The sequence below is a fragment of the Carettochelys insculpta genome, chromosome 1, assembly GCF_033958435.1.
Source record: "Carettochelys insculpta isolate YL-2023 chromosome 1, ASM3395843v1, whole genome shotgun sequence".
In the NCBI taxonomy this organism is placed as follows: Eukaryota; Metazoa; Chordata; order Testudines; family Carettochelyidae; genus Carettochelys; species Carettochelys insculpta.
In genome coordinates, this window is record NC_134137.1 from 334,303,738 (window position 1) to 334,322,924 (window position 19,187).

Here is a 19,187-nt window from a genome sequence, read left to right on the forward strand (position 1 = left end):
CCTCTGTGGCTAGGATATGCTCAGCTGCCTCCTGCATGACATGGAGCAGGGCGAGCACTGCTCCTACAGGGGCAGCTGGGTGGACCTCTGGCTGCTGCTGCTGCTGCTGCTGCTGCTGCTGCTGCTGCTGCTGGGGGTCCATGACTGCGTCGCTCGAGGTGTACATGCCTATGGCTCTGCAAACCGCGTGCTGTGCAGGCTGAGTGTGTCTGGCAGAGGCCCTTTAACGGAGCGGCTAGCTGTTGCCCCAGAAGTGCTAGTCCGCCCTGTGACCCTGTCTGCAGCTGTTCCTGGCACCCTTATTTCGATGTGTGCTACTTTGACGTGTAGAAGTTCCCCCACAGTGCCTACTTCGATGCGGTGCTGCCCAACATCGAAGTTGAACATCAACGGCACCAGCCCTGGAGGATGTGTAGACGTTATTCATCAAAATAGCTTATTTCTATGTCGCTAGATCGAAATAAGCTATTTCGATGTAGCGTTCACATGTAGACGTAGCCTCATAGAATCACTGGACTGAACTGCTGCTCACGAGCTCATCTCGTCCAGTCCCCTGCACTCATGGCAGGACTAAGTATTATTTAGACCATCCCGGACAGGTGATTTTCTTACCTGCTCATAAAAACCTCCAGTGATGGAGATTCCACAATCTTCTTATTCAGTTTATTCCAGCATGTAACTACCCTGAAAGATATTTTTCTTAATGTCAAAGCTAAACTACCCTTACTGCAATTTAAACTCATTGCTTCTTTTCGTGTCCTCAGTGGTTAAGGACAATGTGTTTTCTCCCTTTTCCTTGTAACAACCTATTATGTATTTGAAAATTGTTATTATTTTCCATCTCACTCTCTTCAGTATCTCTTTTCCATACTAAACAAACTCAATTTTTTCAATTCTCCCTAAAAAATCAAGTTTTCTAGACCTTTCATCATATTTGGTGCTCTTCTTTTGATTTTCTCAACTTCATCCACACTTTTCCTAAAATGTGGCACCCAGCAATGGATACAGTATTCCAGCTGAACCCTAATCAGCACACAGTAGATCATAAGACTATGTTCTTATATCTGTCTGGAAAACAGGTAGCAAGCACACTAGAGTTACCACCACAAATGACTAATAATTCAACTGAGTTCACAGGTTGTATGCATTTATTATTTAGTTTTTCTAATATGTTATTGGGAACTGCTGTAGGCTGTCTACACCGTAATGCTGTAACGGCCCTGTTCTGTTGGCTTATGATGGCATCATATGATCAGATCTCCTGTTTAAGCATAACAATTATCTTTGTTCTGTTTCAAATGAAGTTTTTTGTTGTAGTTTAATACTAGGATAGTCAAATTTTGTTAGTTTTTCAGCCTTAGAATAATGTGGACCACATCATGGACTGAAGCTGCTGGCAGCTTATTCCTACTGGAAAGCGCCTCAGCCATGTCTTCTTGGGAAAGGTTTTGGTTCTGGCCTGCCTCGATGTACCTTTTCCATATGGAGACCTCATGTTTAAACAGAGCAGGGCCATGTGCCCCCTTATGGGCTGATGGAGCCAAAGAGCATTAAGCCCTGGACTAAGCAAAAGTCCAAAAAGAAGCTGTTAGGAATCAGCAGGTTCAGCTAAGCAGCAGTTAACAATTGGCTTTCATCCCCCACCAGAAGAAATTAAAAAATACATTGGACACTACAGTACTATTCGAGGATGGCCTGATCATTACCACACTGTACCTAAAACTCAGTGATAGCTATACTTACCTACACCCTTCTAGCTTCCATCCTGCACCCATAACTAGATCCATTGTTTATAGTCAAGCTCTTAGATACAATCGCATTTGCTCTGATCCAACTGACAGAGACCAAAAACTACAAGATCTTTACCAAATATCCATAAACCTGAATTACCCACCAGGAGAAGTAAAAAAACAAATCAACAGGGCCAGACTAATACCCAGAGACCAACTACTCCAAGATCAGGCCAAAAAAGCCAAGAACAGAAACATCTACAACCCCCAACTCAAACCACTGCAACGAATTATTAAAGACCTACAACCGATCCTTAATCAGGATGCTACACTCCAGAAGGCCCTGGGTGATATGCCTGTTCTCTCCTACAGACAACCTCCCAACCTCATGAGGATCCTTACTATCAGCCACAGTTTATACCCCAGGAACACCAGTCCTGGAACCTTTCCCTGCAACAAAGCCCGCTGCCAGCTTTGTCCACATATCTTCTCTGGAAATACCATCACTGGACCTAACTAGGTTACTCACAGGATCACGGGCACTTTCTCATGCTCCTCTACTAACGTCATATGTGCCATCATGTGCCAACAATGCCCATATGCTTTGTATATTGGACAGACTTCTAACTCCCTTAGACAAAGGGTTAATGGGCACAAAACAGACATCAAAACACTCCAGATCCACAAACCAGTTAGTCAACATTTTAATGGCATGGGACATTCTGTTAATGACTTAAGAGTATGCGTGTTACTGAAAAAAAAATTTCACACCGCTATTCAAAGAGAAGCAGCTGAGCTGTCTTTTATATTCAAATTCGGCACATTAACACGTGGTTTGAACCAGGATGGGAATTTTCTGAGTCACTATACGGGCTCGTCTGCATACTTGGCTTAATCTAATTCTTGACCTTCCCCCCCCCGCCCACCGCTCCACTTTCTGATTTGCTCACCTTGATCATTTTTTTCTGATTTGTCCTCTTTAATTACTGATTTTGATTCTCTGTGCCTTAAATATTGAGTCTGTTCTGGTATGGCTATGGTCTGAAGAAGTGGGTCTGTCCCACGAAAGCTCACCTAATAAATTGTTTTGCTCGTCTTTAAAGTGCTACTTGACTGCTTTTTGTTTTGATAGTATATAGACTAGCACAGCTCCCTCTCTGTTACAAAAGAAATAAGTGAGGGTCCAGCTCTGTATGAGAAGAAAGGTCTGGTGTGATGGCAGCTTCCCTGAGCAACTGAAGCAGGCTATAGCAGAGCAGATAAGCTCTTTGGTCTCCTCTGAAGCTAAGGAATGGCTGAGAACCCTGAGCTAGTGGGATGATAGAGGACCCTGCAGTGTCAAGTAAGGACCACCACTTGATAATTTTCCATATGTTTTGTGTATAAGAGGAATAAAAGAGCCTGCCCTGAAGGCTAAAACGGAGTCAAGTGCCTGATTGTTTTGTCTCCAAGCAGGCAGGCAGGCCCGCTAGACTACATAGGCCCCATATTAAAGAAAGAGAGGGTGGTTTTAATTCATGCAAACCTGTCTGTAAGATCGTAGATGGAGAGCCCAGCACAGAGAACCTGTGCCTATGTGTTGACTTGAGCTGATGGAAGTCTTGCCATTGACTGTTGGCTCACACTTCCAATAAGTTATGTTGTTCAGTGTTGTCAAGCAAACTTGAGGGGAGTGGATGATGTCTGCTGATCACATCTCAAATCTGTATGGGGCTGCTGGAAACAAATGTTTAAACTTATGTACAGGTTGCTCTTCAATATCGTCTGCCATGTAAATTGCAGAGGAGAGATGTGTCAGATGACCAGAAACCAGAAAAATGATAATGCTCTTTCATTAGAATTTTAACAATTTCTTTTTAAAAAAGTTATGGAGTAGCACCCACTCCAAACTCCAAGGCATCCTTCAGTCTGCGTAGACTATGGATCGCACCCTTTGTAACTCCATTTAAGATCGTAATTTGCAGCATTGACTGTGACTGTGGAGGTCCACACGCGAGTGACAGTCCTTGCTACATCTGCTGCATATGTAGTGGGTCTCTGGCAGGTCCTTGCTGTCCTTTCTATGGGCTCGCTTCTCCTCTGCCGGCTGTCTGATCTTCATCTTGCCGTTCTGAAGGCCCTTGTGTAGTTCCTGCTTCCAGCTGCTGGGGTCGTCTGCCAGCTCTTCCCAACTATCTGGGTCGATGTTTACCTCCTTGAGGTCCCTCTTACAGACGTCTTTGTAGTGCAATTAGGGGCGTCCGGGAGGTCTTTTGCCAGAGGCTAGCTCGCTATACAGGGTGTCTTTTGGGGTCTTTCCATCATTCATCTTGTGGATGTGGCCAAGCCAGCGGAACCGCTGCTGCCTGAGGAGGGTATGCATGGTTGGAATTCCAGCTTGCTCTAGGACGGCATTGTTGGGCACTCTGTCTTTCCATGATATCCCAAGAATGCACCTGAGGCAGCGCAAGTGGAAGACATTGAGCCTCTTTACCTGGCGGGCGTACAAGGTCCAATACTTGCTGCCGTAAAGGAGGGTGCTGAGGATGCAAGCTCTGAAGACTTGCATTTTGGCGTGAGCGTACAGCTTGTTGTTGTTCCACACTCTCTTGCTAAGTCTGAACAGAGTTGTGGCTGCTTTTCCAATCCTTCTGTTTAGCTCACACTCCAGCGACAGGGTGTCAGTGATGGTGGACCCGAGGTAAGTAAACTCATGGATGACCTCTAGCGAGTAATTGTCAGTGCTGCTTGATGGAGGTTCAGCAATGTCCTGACCAAGTACGTTTGTCTTCTCTAGGATGATGGTAAGCCCAAAGTCCTTGCATGCTTTGGAGAATTGATGCAGCAGTTTTTGAAGCTGGCCTCCTGTGTGTGTCACTACAGCAGTGTCATCTGCAAACAGCATGTCTCTAATGAGCACTTCCCACACCTTAGACTTAGCCTTCAGCCTTGCAAGATTAAACAGTTTCCCATCAGATCTTGTGTGCAAAATGATGGCCTCTGTTGAGAACCCAAAGGCGTGCTCCAGGAGGAGTGCGAAGAAGATCCCGAACAATGTCGGAGCAAGGACACGTCCTTCTTTGATGCCACTCCTGATGCTGAAGGCATTCGATGATGTGCCATTATATTGGATGGTTCCTCTTGTGTCTTCATGGAAAGACTGGATCATCTTGAGTAGCCGTGGTGGACAGCATATCTTGTGGAGCAATTTAAACAGTCCATCCCTACTGACCAAGTTGAAAGCCTTGGTCAGGTCCATGAAAGCGACACAGAGTGGCTTCTTCTGCTCCCTGCATTTCTCCTGCAGCTGCCTCAGGGAGAAGATCATGTCAATGGTAGATCTCTTGGCACGGAATCTGCACTGGGATTCAGGATACACACTCTCGGCAAGCTTCTAGAGTCTGCCAAAGATGACATGAGCGAACAATTTACCAGTGATACTTAGGAGGGAGATTCCACTGGAATTGTTGCAGTCACTTCTGTCTCCTTTGTTCTTATACAAGGTTACAATGTTGGTGTCCCCCATATCCTGTGGAACCTCACCTCCCTCCAGCACAGGCACAGCAGCTCAAGTAGGGGTTCTAGGAGTGTGTCCAAGGCACAGTTTATTACCTCTGGTGGTATACCATCCTGGCCTGGGGCCTTTCCTACTGTAGTGCTGTCAATAGCTTTCTTCAATTCGACCACAGTTGGTTCCTGGTCCAGCTCGTCCATGACTGACAGGAGCTCGACGGCGTTGAGGACTGTATCAACCACAGTGTTCTCGCATGAGTACAGTTCGGAGTAGTGCTCGACCCATCACTCCATCTGTTTGGCTTTGTCAGTGATGACTTCACCAGATTTGGATTTCAGAGGTGCCGTCTTGTTCTGGATGGGTCCCATTGCCTTCTTTATGCCCTCGTACATTCCCCTGAGATTACCAGAGTCAGCACAGGTCCGGATACTGCTGCATAGCTTAAGCCAGTAGTTGTTGGCACAGCGCCTTGCTGTCTGCTGTACTATTTTTCTGGCTACTCTGAGTGCTTGCTGGGTACTCTGACTGGGTGAGTGTTTATACTCCGGAAGTGCAACACGCTTCTTTTCAATGACTGAAATCATCTAATCGGAGTTAGCTTCAAACCAGTTGTTTGTGTTTCCAGCTCTTCTTTCAAACACTGACAAGGCCTTATTGTAGATTGTATCCCTCAGATGCTGCCATCTGGATGTTGCATCAACACCCCAGGGCTGCTGCACAGATTCTCCTCAAGGGTCTCTCTGAACATCTCAGCTTTTTCTGAGTTTGCCGTCTTTCTGGCATCAATGCGAGTCCTTCCAGTTGGTTTAGAATGGGGCAGCTTCTTGGGTCTCAGCTTGATCTTGGAGCAGACTAGTGAATGATCTGTATCACAGTTGGCACTATGGTAGCTGTGTGTCAGGAGGACGTTTTTGACATTGTCTCATCTGGTGATGACCAAGTCTAACTGGTGCCAGTGTTTCAAGCGTGGGTGTCTCCATGACACTCTGTGCTGTGGCTTGGTTTGGAAAAATGTGTTTGTGATGCACAGATTGTGGTATGTGCAAAGTTCAAGGAGACACTGTCCGTTGTCATTCATTTTCCCCACTCCGAAGTGACCTAGGCAAAAGGGCCATGAGTTGCGATTGGCTCCAACTCTTGCATTGAAGTCACCCAAAAGGCACAATTGGTCATGAGCTGGTATTTGCACTATGGCAGCACTGAGCTCGTTATAGAACTTGTCCTTTGCTTCTGGTGTGGCATTCAGGGTTGGAGCGTAATCGCTGATCAGGTGGATGGGACCAGCACAGGTTTGAAGTTTGACCTGAATGAGTCTTTCTGATCCACCCATGACTAGTTCCACCATTTGCAGAAGGGTGTTTTTGACGGCAAAGCCAACACTGTGCTCCCTGGGTTCCTCTTGTGCTTTGCCCTGCCAGAAAAAGGTGTAGTCCTTTTCCTTTAGGGATCCCAAAGCTGCGAGTCGCATCTCCTGAAAATTGGTGATGTCGACTTGGAGCCTCTTTAGTTTCTCATTGATGACAGCAGTCTTTCGGGTGTCGCTGATGTCCTGAAGATCTTCAGTCAAACCGGTCAACATGGGCTGTACATTCCAACAAGCAAGCTTGAAACTTTGATGATTTCCTTTTCTGAATAATTTTCTTGTTGGTTTGTCTGGTGCTCATTTCAGTCACTTGTCAGGTTTGGGAACCTTAAGCCTCATGCACCCAGTGAGGCAAGTGAACAGTGGCGAGACAGTACCCTACTGGCTGGGGGCTGCCCAGCTTAAGGTGGGCGGTGACTGTCCAATGAGATGCAATGATGTCTCCCACCATCGGAAGCAACCCCTGGTGCTCGTTCTGTACGCCAATCGAACAAGAGCTTATAACCAGTATCTGTTGCCTCCCGTGTTGGTTCAACACTGTTAAGCGATGCTGGAGTACCTCTCCAGGCGCGAGCCTGGGCAATTTTTATTGCGACCCTGGGCTGCCCAGATATCAGGCCCCCCCTCTCGGCTTTACCGATGTAGTCCAAAGGAAAGGATAACCTCTACGTTTGCTACCAGCTCAGCTGCAGGATTTGCCGGGACAGTGCCAGAAGTTGACACAGAACCACCTTAGGACTCCCCTCCAGATTTTCTGTCAGGGTTTACTGCCTTAGCCTTACTCCTTCCCAGGATAACCCACAAGGCAGTAGGGCATCTTCTTCCGCCTTCACAGGAGTTGTTGATTTGCAGCACCACACCTCCTGGTCCGCCATTGAGACTGTGCATTAGAAGGGAGAAGGAACAAGTCCCTTCATAAGGTCAGTATGTGAGACAGACCAGACCTCCCTCCTCACTGTGTTTCGCCTGCGAGCTGAAGCAGTTGCCCGGCGGATGGCGTCGCTGTAATGCACAACAGCTCCTAGGATCCAACAGTGAGAGTTGAGTGGTGGGTGAGGACCAGTGCTTCTGTCTGCCTGAAAAGGCGCAGCTGCTGGAGAGTCAAAGGTACTCCCTCTACCCCAGACACCCCATAGCCACCCACTCCATTACTTTAAAAGCTTTCTATTTCTGTGCAATATGTTCCTTCCACTCAGAGCAAGAGTCTATACTTAAACTCTGGATTGCTGCAGTGGTACCAATATAGCTGTGCTGCTGAAAGCTCTTTAATGACAACATTGTAGGTGAGTGTTTCTCAACCTTTTTGGTACCTGGGACAGGTTGCTGCCTTCCTCATCTCTGGCATGGAGATTTCAAGGACAAGCAGTGGTATCCAGACCAGTCATGGAGAAACAACGCTAAAGCCAATGTGAGAGAATTCTCTCGTTGGCATAGTTAATCCATCTCCCTAAGAGGCTCTAGTTATCCCAGTCAGAGATGTTCTTCCTCTGACACAGCAGTCGGCCAAGTTGGTGCAAACACATCACTCAGAATGTGGATTTTTCACACCCCCAAACATCATACTTATACTGGTGTACATCTTTACTGTAGGTCAGACTTTGCCCTTTTCTCTCATCACAAAATGCACCCCTTTCCCTGGGAAAGTGAGGGGGACAAATTCTTTTGTTGCTATCTCCATTCATTAGCTGTTGGGCTTTAATAGTTATCCTGTCCCACTGAGGATAACATAGGCTTCATGACCTAGAATGGCAAGAACAGCCAGAAAGACTTTGTCACTCTGAGGATGACATTCTACGAAATCTTTCTTTAAAAAGCAGCTTTTGGACACTTCAGCACAGATTACTTTGAAACTGCCCAAAGGCTCTTATCTCTCAAGCTGGGGGTTAATGGAAACCTCAGCTGTATGTAAACCTATGACAGACATATCCATTTAATTTTGTGTGCAAGGACAAAAACACAGAGCTCTTAAATGTAATTGTGTCAGGTTAAAATTGTATGAGTTGTTAGACACCAGCACTTGGAAAATGAAATCTTGACATATGGTTCATGAATGCAGAATTCCTTGGGTCCTCTGCTTAATCAACTTGCTGGTTTACTTGCTTCACCTGGGATTAAAACCATACTTTTAAAACATTAAGCTGTCTTCATAAAGGCAGATGTGAATCACAGTCCTTGATTACTGTAGTTAATACTCCACTTCATTTGCTCCAGTTCATCTTTGTTTCCCATTCTGTGTGATTAAATACTTTTGATTGCTCGTGAACTCAGGCAGAGCTGCATCAACTAGCAATGAACAGTTTCGTGGTACAGCTATTCCGCATTCAGGAGCAGCAGTTAGTGAAAAACATTTGTCCAAAGTGATCATTTTCCATTATTATTTTGGCCCATTTGAATAGGGACAACACATTCTGAAATCCAATTACAGTGGGAGTAGTATTTATCACTTACAATGTCAGCACTGAACTGGCAGATAATACTGAAGAGGCACAGACTGCCCTGGACACATTAAAATCTAATGGTGTCAGAGTGGGATGGCCCTCTAAGGGCATGTCTACACTATAATAAAACCCACAACTGGCCCAGGACAGATGACTTGGCCTCAAGGTGTGCAAGCTCAGGGGCTAAAAAGGGTAGCGTAGACATCCAGGTTTGGGCTGGAGCCAGGGACCTGGACTCTCCTTCTTTGCAGGATCTCAGAGTCCAGGCTCCAAAAGGAGAGATCCCTGAAAATCTGTGAATATTTGCTCTATATCCCTAGGTATCGGCAAGTGTGGATATCTGAGGATCATTTTTGCAGAGATGGATATAAATATTTTTTTATCTAGAATCCTGCAAACCTGTGGATCACCTCTTTATAGCCACAGATGATACAGAGATTCATGGATCATTTTTCAGATAAAATCATAGAATAATAGAACTGGACGGGACTGTGAGAAGTCATCAAGTCCAGTCCCCTGCCCTCACAAAAGGACCAAGCACCATCTATATAATCCCTGTTAGATATTTGTCCAACCTGTTCTTTAATACCTCTAGTGATGGATATTCTACAATCATTCCACACAATTTATTCCTGTAATTAACCGACCTGACAATTAGGATATTTTTCCTAATGTCCAACTTAAATATCCTTTGTTGCAATTGAAGCCCATTGTTTCTTGTTCTATCGTCAAAGGCTAAGGAGAATATTTTTTTTAATCCCTCATCCTTGTAACACCCTTTTTAGGTATTTGAAAGCTGCAATCATGTCCCCTCTCAGCCTTCTCTTTTCCAAACTAAATTAGCCCATTTACTTTAATCTTCTCTCAAAGGTCATATTTTCTAGAACTTCAATCATTTTAGTTGCTCTTCTCTGGACCCTCACTAATTTCCCCACATCCTTCTTGAAATGTAGTGCCCAGAACTGGACACAGTGCAGATGAAAATGTGAATGCAGATGCAGGTCTCAACAGCTGGAGCCTGAATGTCCATAACCCCACAGCCGAAGCCCTGTGAGCCCAAGTCAGCTGATCTGGGGCAGTCATGGCTATGTTACAGCGTAGACATAGACTTAAGGAAATAGCCTTAAGCCCTATCCATGACTAATCAACCACTTCCCTGTTGATGAAATAAAAGGCCAACAAGCAGCTTTCTTACTGTGGAAAGCTACAGAGAGGATCCTGCTTGGGACCGTAGGTCTGGGCCAAGACCAGGAAGGGCAGCTTGCAGTACCAAGCAGGTGAAAGACAGCTTTGTACCAGGAGCAGCACTGAGTCTGAAGAGCGTGTTTATTGTTGTTGAACTACGCTTTCATTTGAATCCCTAGGGGAAAGGATTGAGGTACCAACCCTAGCAGCAGCTTCATTGAAGCTGTGCTGGGTGAGTTAGCCTGCTGGCTTGTGTAATCGTGGGAACACTGAGCGGATACCTAGCAACAGCAACAACTTCATAGCTTCAAACAAGAGGCAGGAATTTGGAAGTTGAGTGGATGGATGACACTTGAGCACGTAAGTTGTTTCTTGCTTGTTATGCACATCTTAAATTCCTCTTCGCAGACCGAGTAGCTCTGCATCTAATCTGCGCTCCATTTTCTTTCTCTGTCCATCACTGTATTCCTGCTTCCTCATTCATCATCCAACTGACCTCTCTTCCCACTCTACATGGCAGCCTCAGCAATATCACTCTGCAAACTCATCATGCTTCCTACTAGCAATCACCCTCATCTTAGCATGTAATCAATCCATCACTTATACCAGTCTTCTGTTATACAGATAACCAATAAATATGAACCAAAAGGAACAGTTTTCTCTTGCCTTACAATACCTTTGTAGACAACAGGAATTTGTAAACAAAGATATAGACCCGTGTTTTTAAAAAAGAATGAATAATGCCGACCTCTACTAGTTCCAGAAAACAAATCCATTATATCAGTAGCTACTTATTACTCCTTTTGCTTCTCAATCAATTTAGGTGCATTGTCTGTAATAAAAACATTGGCTCACATTCAGTAAGCTCCTTAAGCATTGTGACACTGAGTGTTGCAAGTCCTGACTTTTAGGTGCCCAGAAAATCAGAGTATCACTCTGATCTGCACCTCTTCAATATGTGGGGAGAAATAGGGTTCGGCTACATGCCAGTTCATGTATTTGCATATCTTTTTGGTTCTATGTCCGTTGGAGGGGAGAGAAATTATGACACTATCCCCGCACTACTAGGAGTTTACTCTATGATCATTTGAAAAGAATAGCAGTAATACGTATTTGCATTGGCAAGTAAATAACTTCTGTAGAAACTATGGCTATAATTTTAATCCCTATATTAAACTCTATGACTATTCAAGAATACAGGCCAAACTTTCCCTACTGCAAACTTGAAACCTGATTGCACAAATGTAACTGAGACCAAAATTTGGCTCTATGTATTCAGTATAAACATATGTGAGTAATAATAACAACATTCTTGAATGATTAATTGTAATAGGTTAAAATTCTATAACCAATGATTTATATGAACCTAGGAAATTGGAAACTCAAGTACCCTTAGCACATTCCAAGAATTTCAATTGTGCAATTTATTTCAAAACTTGCTTATATTAATATACGTTTACATAAGGTGAAACTGCAAACCGCTATAAAAATAAGTTTTCCGTACACCAGTTTTAGAATGGTGGCTTCTAATGGTTAGGGAGAAATAAAAGACCTATCCTTGAGACAATTCCATTTTGGGTAGACAAATTTCATCACCAGTCTTAATACTGATAAGGGTTCAGGGGAAGTAATTTGGATGCACCCCTCTCAGACTGACAGTTCACATGCTGAATGGTGAGAATGATTTGATCTCAGTGAGTGGTTCATAATAGTACATACCACTTTTGTGAGCTTCCTGTAGGGACGAGTCCCATGACTATATTCAATACCTGGAATACATCTACACTACATCTACACTAGAGAGTTTTGTCGACAAAACCAGGGTTTTGTTGACAAAACATATGGAACGTCTACACACATAATGCATTGTCAACAGTCTGTTGCTAAAACTCACCACTTGCACCAACAGCATTCTGCCTCTCTACAATAAGGAATAACATCTTTGTTGACAGTTTCTGTCAACAAAAAAACAATGTAGATGTTTTGAGGGACCAATAGACAGAGCTTCCGTTGTACTGAGCAGCCCTGTTTGCTGAGCTTCCAATTGACCATTCTGACGAGAGAGCAGCCAGCCAGTCTGGCCACTCCCTGTTGACAGAGCAGATTCCTCTTTCGATCCTCCTTTGTGTGTGGATGTGATCTGTCGACAGAAGTTTTGCCAGAACATCTCTTCCAATAGTAACTTTTGACTATGGATTGCTGTAGTATAGACTATAGCTGTGTCTATGTTACAAAGTTTTGTCTACAGAAGAGGCCTTCTGTCAACAAAAGTAGGAAGCATCCACATTACCAATGAATTCTGTCAAGAATCTGTTGACAGAACACTATCTTTTTCCAGGCAGAGTTATGTCTTGAAAGTTTGAGGCATAGCATCACTGTAGACAGCTTCTATAGACAGAAAAGGTAGTGTAAATGCTCCAAGAGGGCTTCCAGTTCACCTGGCAGCTCCATTTGCAAAGCTTCCCGTTGGCTGTCCTGTTGACAGAAGAAGTCTGGGCAGTCTGACTGACCTCTGTTGACAGAGGGCATCGACAGGGGGAGCCCCTGTTAGGTGTGTATGTGTTCTGTAAACAGAGATTCTGCTGGCAAAACTGTCAGCAGTGACTCTTGTAAACAGAACTTTGTTGAGTAGACCCAGCTTCTGACTCTTATGGCTACGTCTACACGAGCCCCAAACTTCGAAATGGCAATGCAAATGGCCATTTTGAAGTTTACTAATGAAGCGCTGAAATGCATATTCAGCGCTTCATTAGCATGCGGGCGGCAGCGGCACTTCAAAATTGACGCACCTTCCCACCGCGCGGCTCATCCCGACAGGGCTCCTTTTCGAAAGGACGCTGCCTACTTCGAAGTCCCCTTATTCCCATGAGCTGATGGGAATAAGGGGACATCGAAGTAGGTGGGGTCCTTTCGAAAAGGAGCCCCGTCAGCACAAGATGCACAGCGGCCAGGCGCATCAATTTCGGAGTGCCACAGCCGCCCGCATGCTAATGAAGCGCTGAATATGTATTTGAGCGCTTCATTAGTAAACTTCAAAATGGCCATTTGCGTGGCCATTTCGAAGTTTGGGGCTCGTGTAGACACAGCCATAAAGCAGGACCCTCACAGGCTTTCTTCCAAGAGATGATAGGAATTTTAGTTTACAGCAATGCTGCAAGGGGAGGATGATTTTGTGGTTAAACCCTCATATTAGAAATTGGGAGATCCTAGTTCAGTCCATATTTCACCATTAGTCAGAGAATTTAAGCACATTAATCTTTCTGTACCCAAAACAAAACAAAACAAATAGAAGCAGTCCTGTAGCACCTTAACAATACAGACTAACATGGCTACCACTCTGTATCCAGTTCACCATCAGTAAAATGAGGATAATGGTCCTTTATCTGATCTATTTGGATTGCAAATTATCTATGACAGGGACAGTATCATACTATGTTTGCACAATGTATTCTAACAGTAACCACATCAGCGGAGCCCCAGAAACTGTTGCCTTTTTTGGTCCGCCTCACACTGCCTCTCATCCCAATGCAATTTGGAATCATTTTATGCCATCAGAGTCTCTTTCCCCAGAATTCTTTACTTCTGTTCAGGTTTTTCTACCAGAGTATACCACTGGACACACCAATGAATTTGCACTGTTTTGATACAATCTTCAATATCTGAAAATTTCTAGATACCGTGGATTTTCCCGCAAGTGGTATATTTCCTAGATTTAGTCAAATCAATATATTGTTACTGGAAGAGCATTTTTGCTGCAGAGGTTTGCAACAGAATATCTACCTGCAGTTGAGGTACTAATTCTTTGCACTGTACTTCTAATATTGTTGTGCTTTCATTAGAACCAATGAGAAGGACAGGCCTTTCCATAAATTTAAATTAATCATATCTTTAATTTTTGTTAGGATGTTATGACATCTCACATTTTCTTTATGAAGCATCTCTTTCTTTCTAATAGGTGTGTTTTAGCCTGACTGTTCTTTGGCACCAGATAGTAATTTATAATACTTAATTTATAACACCCACTGAAAATGAGGCTCATGCTCTTCATAGCTGTTTCCATTCCTCTTCATCAGATTTTCTCTTTGCATTTCCTTCTTATATCAACATGAAAAGCTGTTCTTCTGTATTAAATCTTTTCAAAGCTTTTATATAAACACACATACATGCATAAAAGGAACAGGATATGCACCAATGTATTTTTTTCATTATGGAGGGATTGCCATTTACAGCCTAGTTGTTTTTGCTTTGGCTGAATTTTTTTTTCATCGTAAAGGTGTGTATATTGCAAATCTTGGAAACTGTGTTTTTCCTTAATCAGATTCCCAATCCAGATTCTAGTCTGAGTACATCATCGAAATTTACAAGCACTTTCTTATTGAGACTTCAAATTTCCCTTTCACAAACCTAAGACTGAAAGTCCCATTTTTATATATAGGCAAAAGATGAGCATTGTTTCTCTAAGGTGAAGTCTTTTATTTTATATTGAACTTAATAGTAGGCTGATGCTGTCAGGAGATTGGTCTGTATTTTGGCCTTTCTTTGTCTTTAAAACTGAAGAAATGACCCCTCAGTGTTCCTCATATATGAAGACACACATCTCAAAGAACTGGAAGGGATCTTGGAAGGCATCAAGTCCAGTCACCTGATAGGGCCAAACACCATCCATGACAGATTTTTTTTATCTATTTGCCCCAGACCCCTAAATGGCCTCTTTAAGGATTGAGCTCACAAGCCTAATCTCACCAGGCCCATGCTCAAACCACTGAGCTACCCCTCCCCACAATTGCCTCATAATTATTCCATGCCCAATAAACAAGTGTCCTGAAATGATAGTCAGTAATATGAAAAAATATTAGGCAAATCAAGAGCACCTAATTCAGCTTGCCTTTAAAGAGTTTTACCTTGATATTCTCAAAGCTATTCCAGTGTACACAGGTTTTCATAGAGTATTTGTCATTGTAGTATTTTCATGCCTTCCAACAATGGATTAAGTAACATGACTACACATTTATCACATTTGTTCTTTCATCTGCTCCCCAGAGAGAGAGGCGCACACTGACGTGTCTCATTTTAGTGGCCCAATTGACTTCTGTATTATAACTATACAACAGCATATATATTAAGAAACAAAAGACAAAGAAAAGCTAATTAGAAGATTTTGCCAGTCCCAATCTCTTAAATATATTTGACATTTTCATCCTTAATGTATTATTTTTCCCTTTCTGTATAAATTTAGAAACTGCAATTTGCCAACCTCGTTCAAATAAGCTTTGCACTTTGAGGAAGCAAGCTCGTTTAGATTGTTGCTGCCTCTTTTCATGGACCAGGTTGCTTACTCCAGCTACTTAGTTTGGATCATCTAAAGCCTGCCTCTCATATGCAGTTTGTGTTGTGTTCACTTTAAAATGGTTAGACTGGGTTAGCTGAAGATAATACTTGCTGTCATCTTTCAGTAAAATTGCAGATGAAAATGCTGATGCTGAGCTATGGACATGTTTAAACAACAAACCAGTGTCATTGTAACAAACACTGTGTCATTGGTAACAAGAGGAGGACTAAGGAGAGGGTAGGGCCATTGGTCAGTGAGGAGGGAGGAACAGTAACAGGGAATTTGGAAATGGCAGAGATGTTTAATGATTTCTTTGTTTCGGTCTTCACTGAGAAATCTGAAGGAATGCCTGACATAGAGAATGCTAGTGAAAAAGGGGTAGGCTTAGAAGTTGAAATAAGAAAAGAACAAATTAAAATTTACTTAGAAAAATTAGATGTCTGCAAATCACCAGGGCCTGATGAAATGCATCCTAGAATCCTCAAGGAACTGATAGAAGAGGTATCTGAGCCTTTAGCAATCATTTTTGGTAAATCGTGGGAGACGGGAGAGATTCCAGAAGACTGGAAAAGGGCAAATATAGTACCCATTTATAAAAAGGGGAACAAGAATAACCCGGGAAACTACAGGCCAGTCAGCTTAACTTCTGTGCCAGGAAAGATAATGGAGCAGGTAATTAAAGAAATCATCTGCAAGCATTTGGAAGGTGGTAAGGTGATAGGGAACAGCCAACATGGTTTTGTTAAAAACAGATCATGTCAAACCAATCTAATAGCTTTCTTTGATAGAATAACGGGCCTTGTGGATAAGGGAGAAGCGGTGGATGTGGTATACCTAGACTTCAGTAAAGCATTTGACACGGTCTCACATAATATACTTATCAATAAACTATGCAAATACAACTTAGATGGGGCTACTATAAGGTGAGTGAACAACTGGCTGGATAACCGTACCCAGAGAGTAGTTATTAATGGTTTTCAATCCGGCTGGAAAAGTATAACTAGCGGGGTTCCACAGGGGTCTGTTTTAGGACCAGTTCTGTTCAATATCTTCATTAACGATTTAGATATTGACATAGAAAGTACGCTTATTAAGTTTGCAGATGATACCAAGTTGGGAGGGGTTGCAACTTCTTTGGAGGATAGGGTCATAATTCAAAAGGATCTGGATAAACTGGAGAAATGGGCTGAGGTAAACAGGATGAAGTTTAATAAGGACAAATGCAAAGTGCTCCACTTAGGAAGAAACAATCAGAGTCACACATACAGAAAGGGAAAGGACTGCCTAGGAATGAGTACAGCAGAAAGGGATCTGGGTGTTATAGTGGACCCCAAGCTAAATATGAGTCAACAGTGTGATGCTGTTGCGAAAAAGGCAAACATGATTCTAGGATGCATTAACAGGTGTGTCATGAACAAGACACGAGAAGTCATTCTCCCGCTCTACTCTGTGCTGGTTAGGCCTCAGCTGGAGTATTGTGTCCAGTTTTAGGCACCGCAGGTCAGGAAGGATGTGGAGAAATTGGAGAGGGTCCAGAGGAGAGCAATGAGAAAGATCAAAGGTCTAGAGAGCATGACCTATGAAGAAAGGCTGAAAGAATTGGGCTTGTTTAGTTTGGAAAAGAGAAGATTGAGGTGGGACATGATAGCAGTTTTCAGGTATTTAAAAGGGTGTCATAAGGCAAAGGGAGGGAACTTGTTCTTCCTTGCCTCTGAGGATAGAACAAGAGGCAATGGACTGAAATTGCAGCAGGGGAGGTTCAGGTTGGACATTAGGAAAAAGTTCCTAACTGTCAGGGTGATCAAACACTGGAACGAATTGCCAAGGGAGGTGGTAGAATCTCCATCACTGGAGCTATTTAAGAAGAGGTTAGATAGATGGCTTTCAGGGATGGTCTAGAAAATGCTTGGTCCTGCCATGAGGGCAGGGGGCTGGACTTGATGGCCTCTCGAGGTCCCTTCCAGTCCTACTCTTCTATGATTCTATGATTGTTTTCAATGGGAGAGGGCTGGCCAACCTGGTAAACTGCAAAGGTCACAGAAGTAGATCCTTATTTCATAAACAGTACTTTGCAAACCTGTGCTGATTACTACAGAACAACAGAGATAGATTCACCACATCTTACAGTTCTGTCCTCTGCATCCTGTTTGTAGAGACATTACATATACAGCTTCTATAGACAAGGATGCAGAGTAGAGTCTGATGAACAGTTTCCTGCTTTCCAAACTCATACATACTCTTCTTAATTTACACACATATAATACCTAAAGCCCACTTTAAAAATAATATAATCCACATATATGCAAAAGGATCATCTAGCCTGATTCAAAGATAATATCCCTGATCCAACACATGACCACCTGATGTTTTAATCACTATTGAGGCAATTTCTATAGTATGGGAATGATACAAAAATCGTGGTTTTAGGTTTAATTTTGTTTAAAATGATTCACTGGACATGAACTTCCAGCTGAACCAGACTATGTTCTGAGGGTAACAACATTCAGGAATGGCTTGCTGTAATGTAGCTTATCTGTGGTATATATTTATATCACAGATATTTACATAACAGATACATAAAAGCAGATATATAAAAAGAGAGGAAACAACACAGTTTACTTGGTTATCATGAAAAGACACCCAAGTTAAATCTCTCAGCATACTTTTTTGCAATTCCTGGCCCATTGTATTTCTGCATAGCAAAACATCTTTTATAAGGTTTCTTAAGCAACTTTCAGATTGTTCTCCATGTCATTTCTAAGTCTTAGAAGAGTTATTCAAGGAGTAATTTATTGTTGCTTAAACCAAAGGCCATAAACAAGGAAAAGAACTTTATACAAAGACCACCACAAACGTTTCCTTTCATGACCTTGTATCTCAACAGGCTTTGACAGTGCCTTTTGCATAAAAAAAAAGAGCACCTGGTAGGTACTCAGCTGGCTCCCTGCTCCCTTCCCCTGGCTCAAAAATTACCATCACTAAAAAAGTAATATGCTTTGTCTATATCCAGCCACTCTCTTGTAATTGGTAAGATGGTTCTGGGCACAAGGAAATACAGTGAAAGGTGGAGTGGCATTAGACAAGGAATGCTGATGCTGGATGGGGGTAGAAGGAAAGATAGTCTAAATGAAAGAAAAGCAAAAGATTTACTACTACAGGATGGGAATCACATAAATATATATAAAAATCAAGAATGTATATTAAAATATTGGTTGGAAATCTAACTGTTCTTTTCATAGGAATTCTTGTCAATTTATTAGAGGCCCAAGATATAAGGTTTTTCAATTAAAAAAATAAAAGCCAATACGAATAAGAAGAAAAATATATTTCTGTGGTTCTAAACAATAGCTTACTGTGCTATGATTCCACACTGAGAAGGACTGAGGTAAAGCTTGACAATCTAAAACTGAAGCTATACAATCATGACATTTGTCTATTCAGTTGTGTTAGCCAAAATTTACCACCCCTAAATTAAAGCTGAAAAATATAGTGGTTTTTACTTAGTTATAAATTTGCAAGTTTAGGAATCTGCATAGGTAGAATCTTCAGTAAGGACACTTGGAATATTTATGTTTCATATTCTATATTTTGGAGCCCCACTTTCTCTCTCCTCTGCAGTGTAACTTTTATCTTCCACAGCCCCAACTCT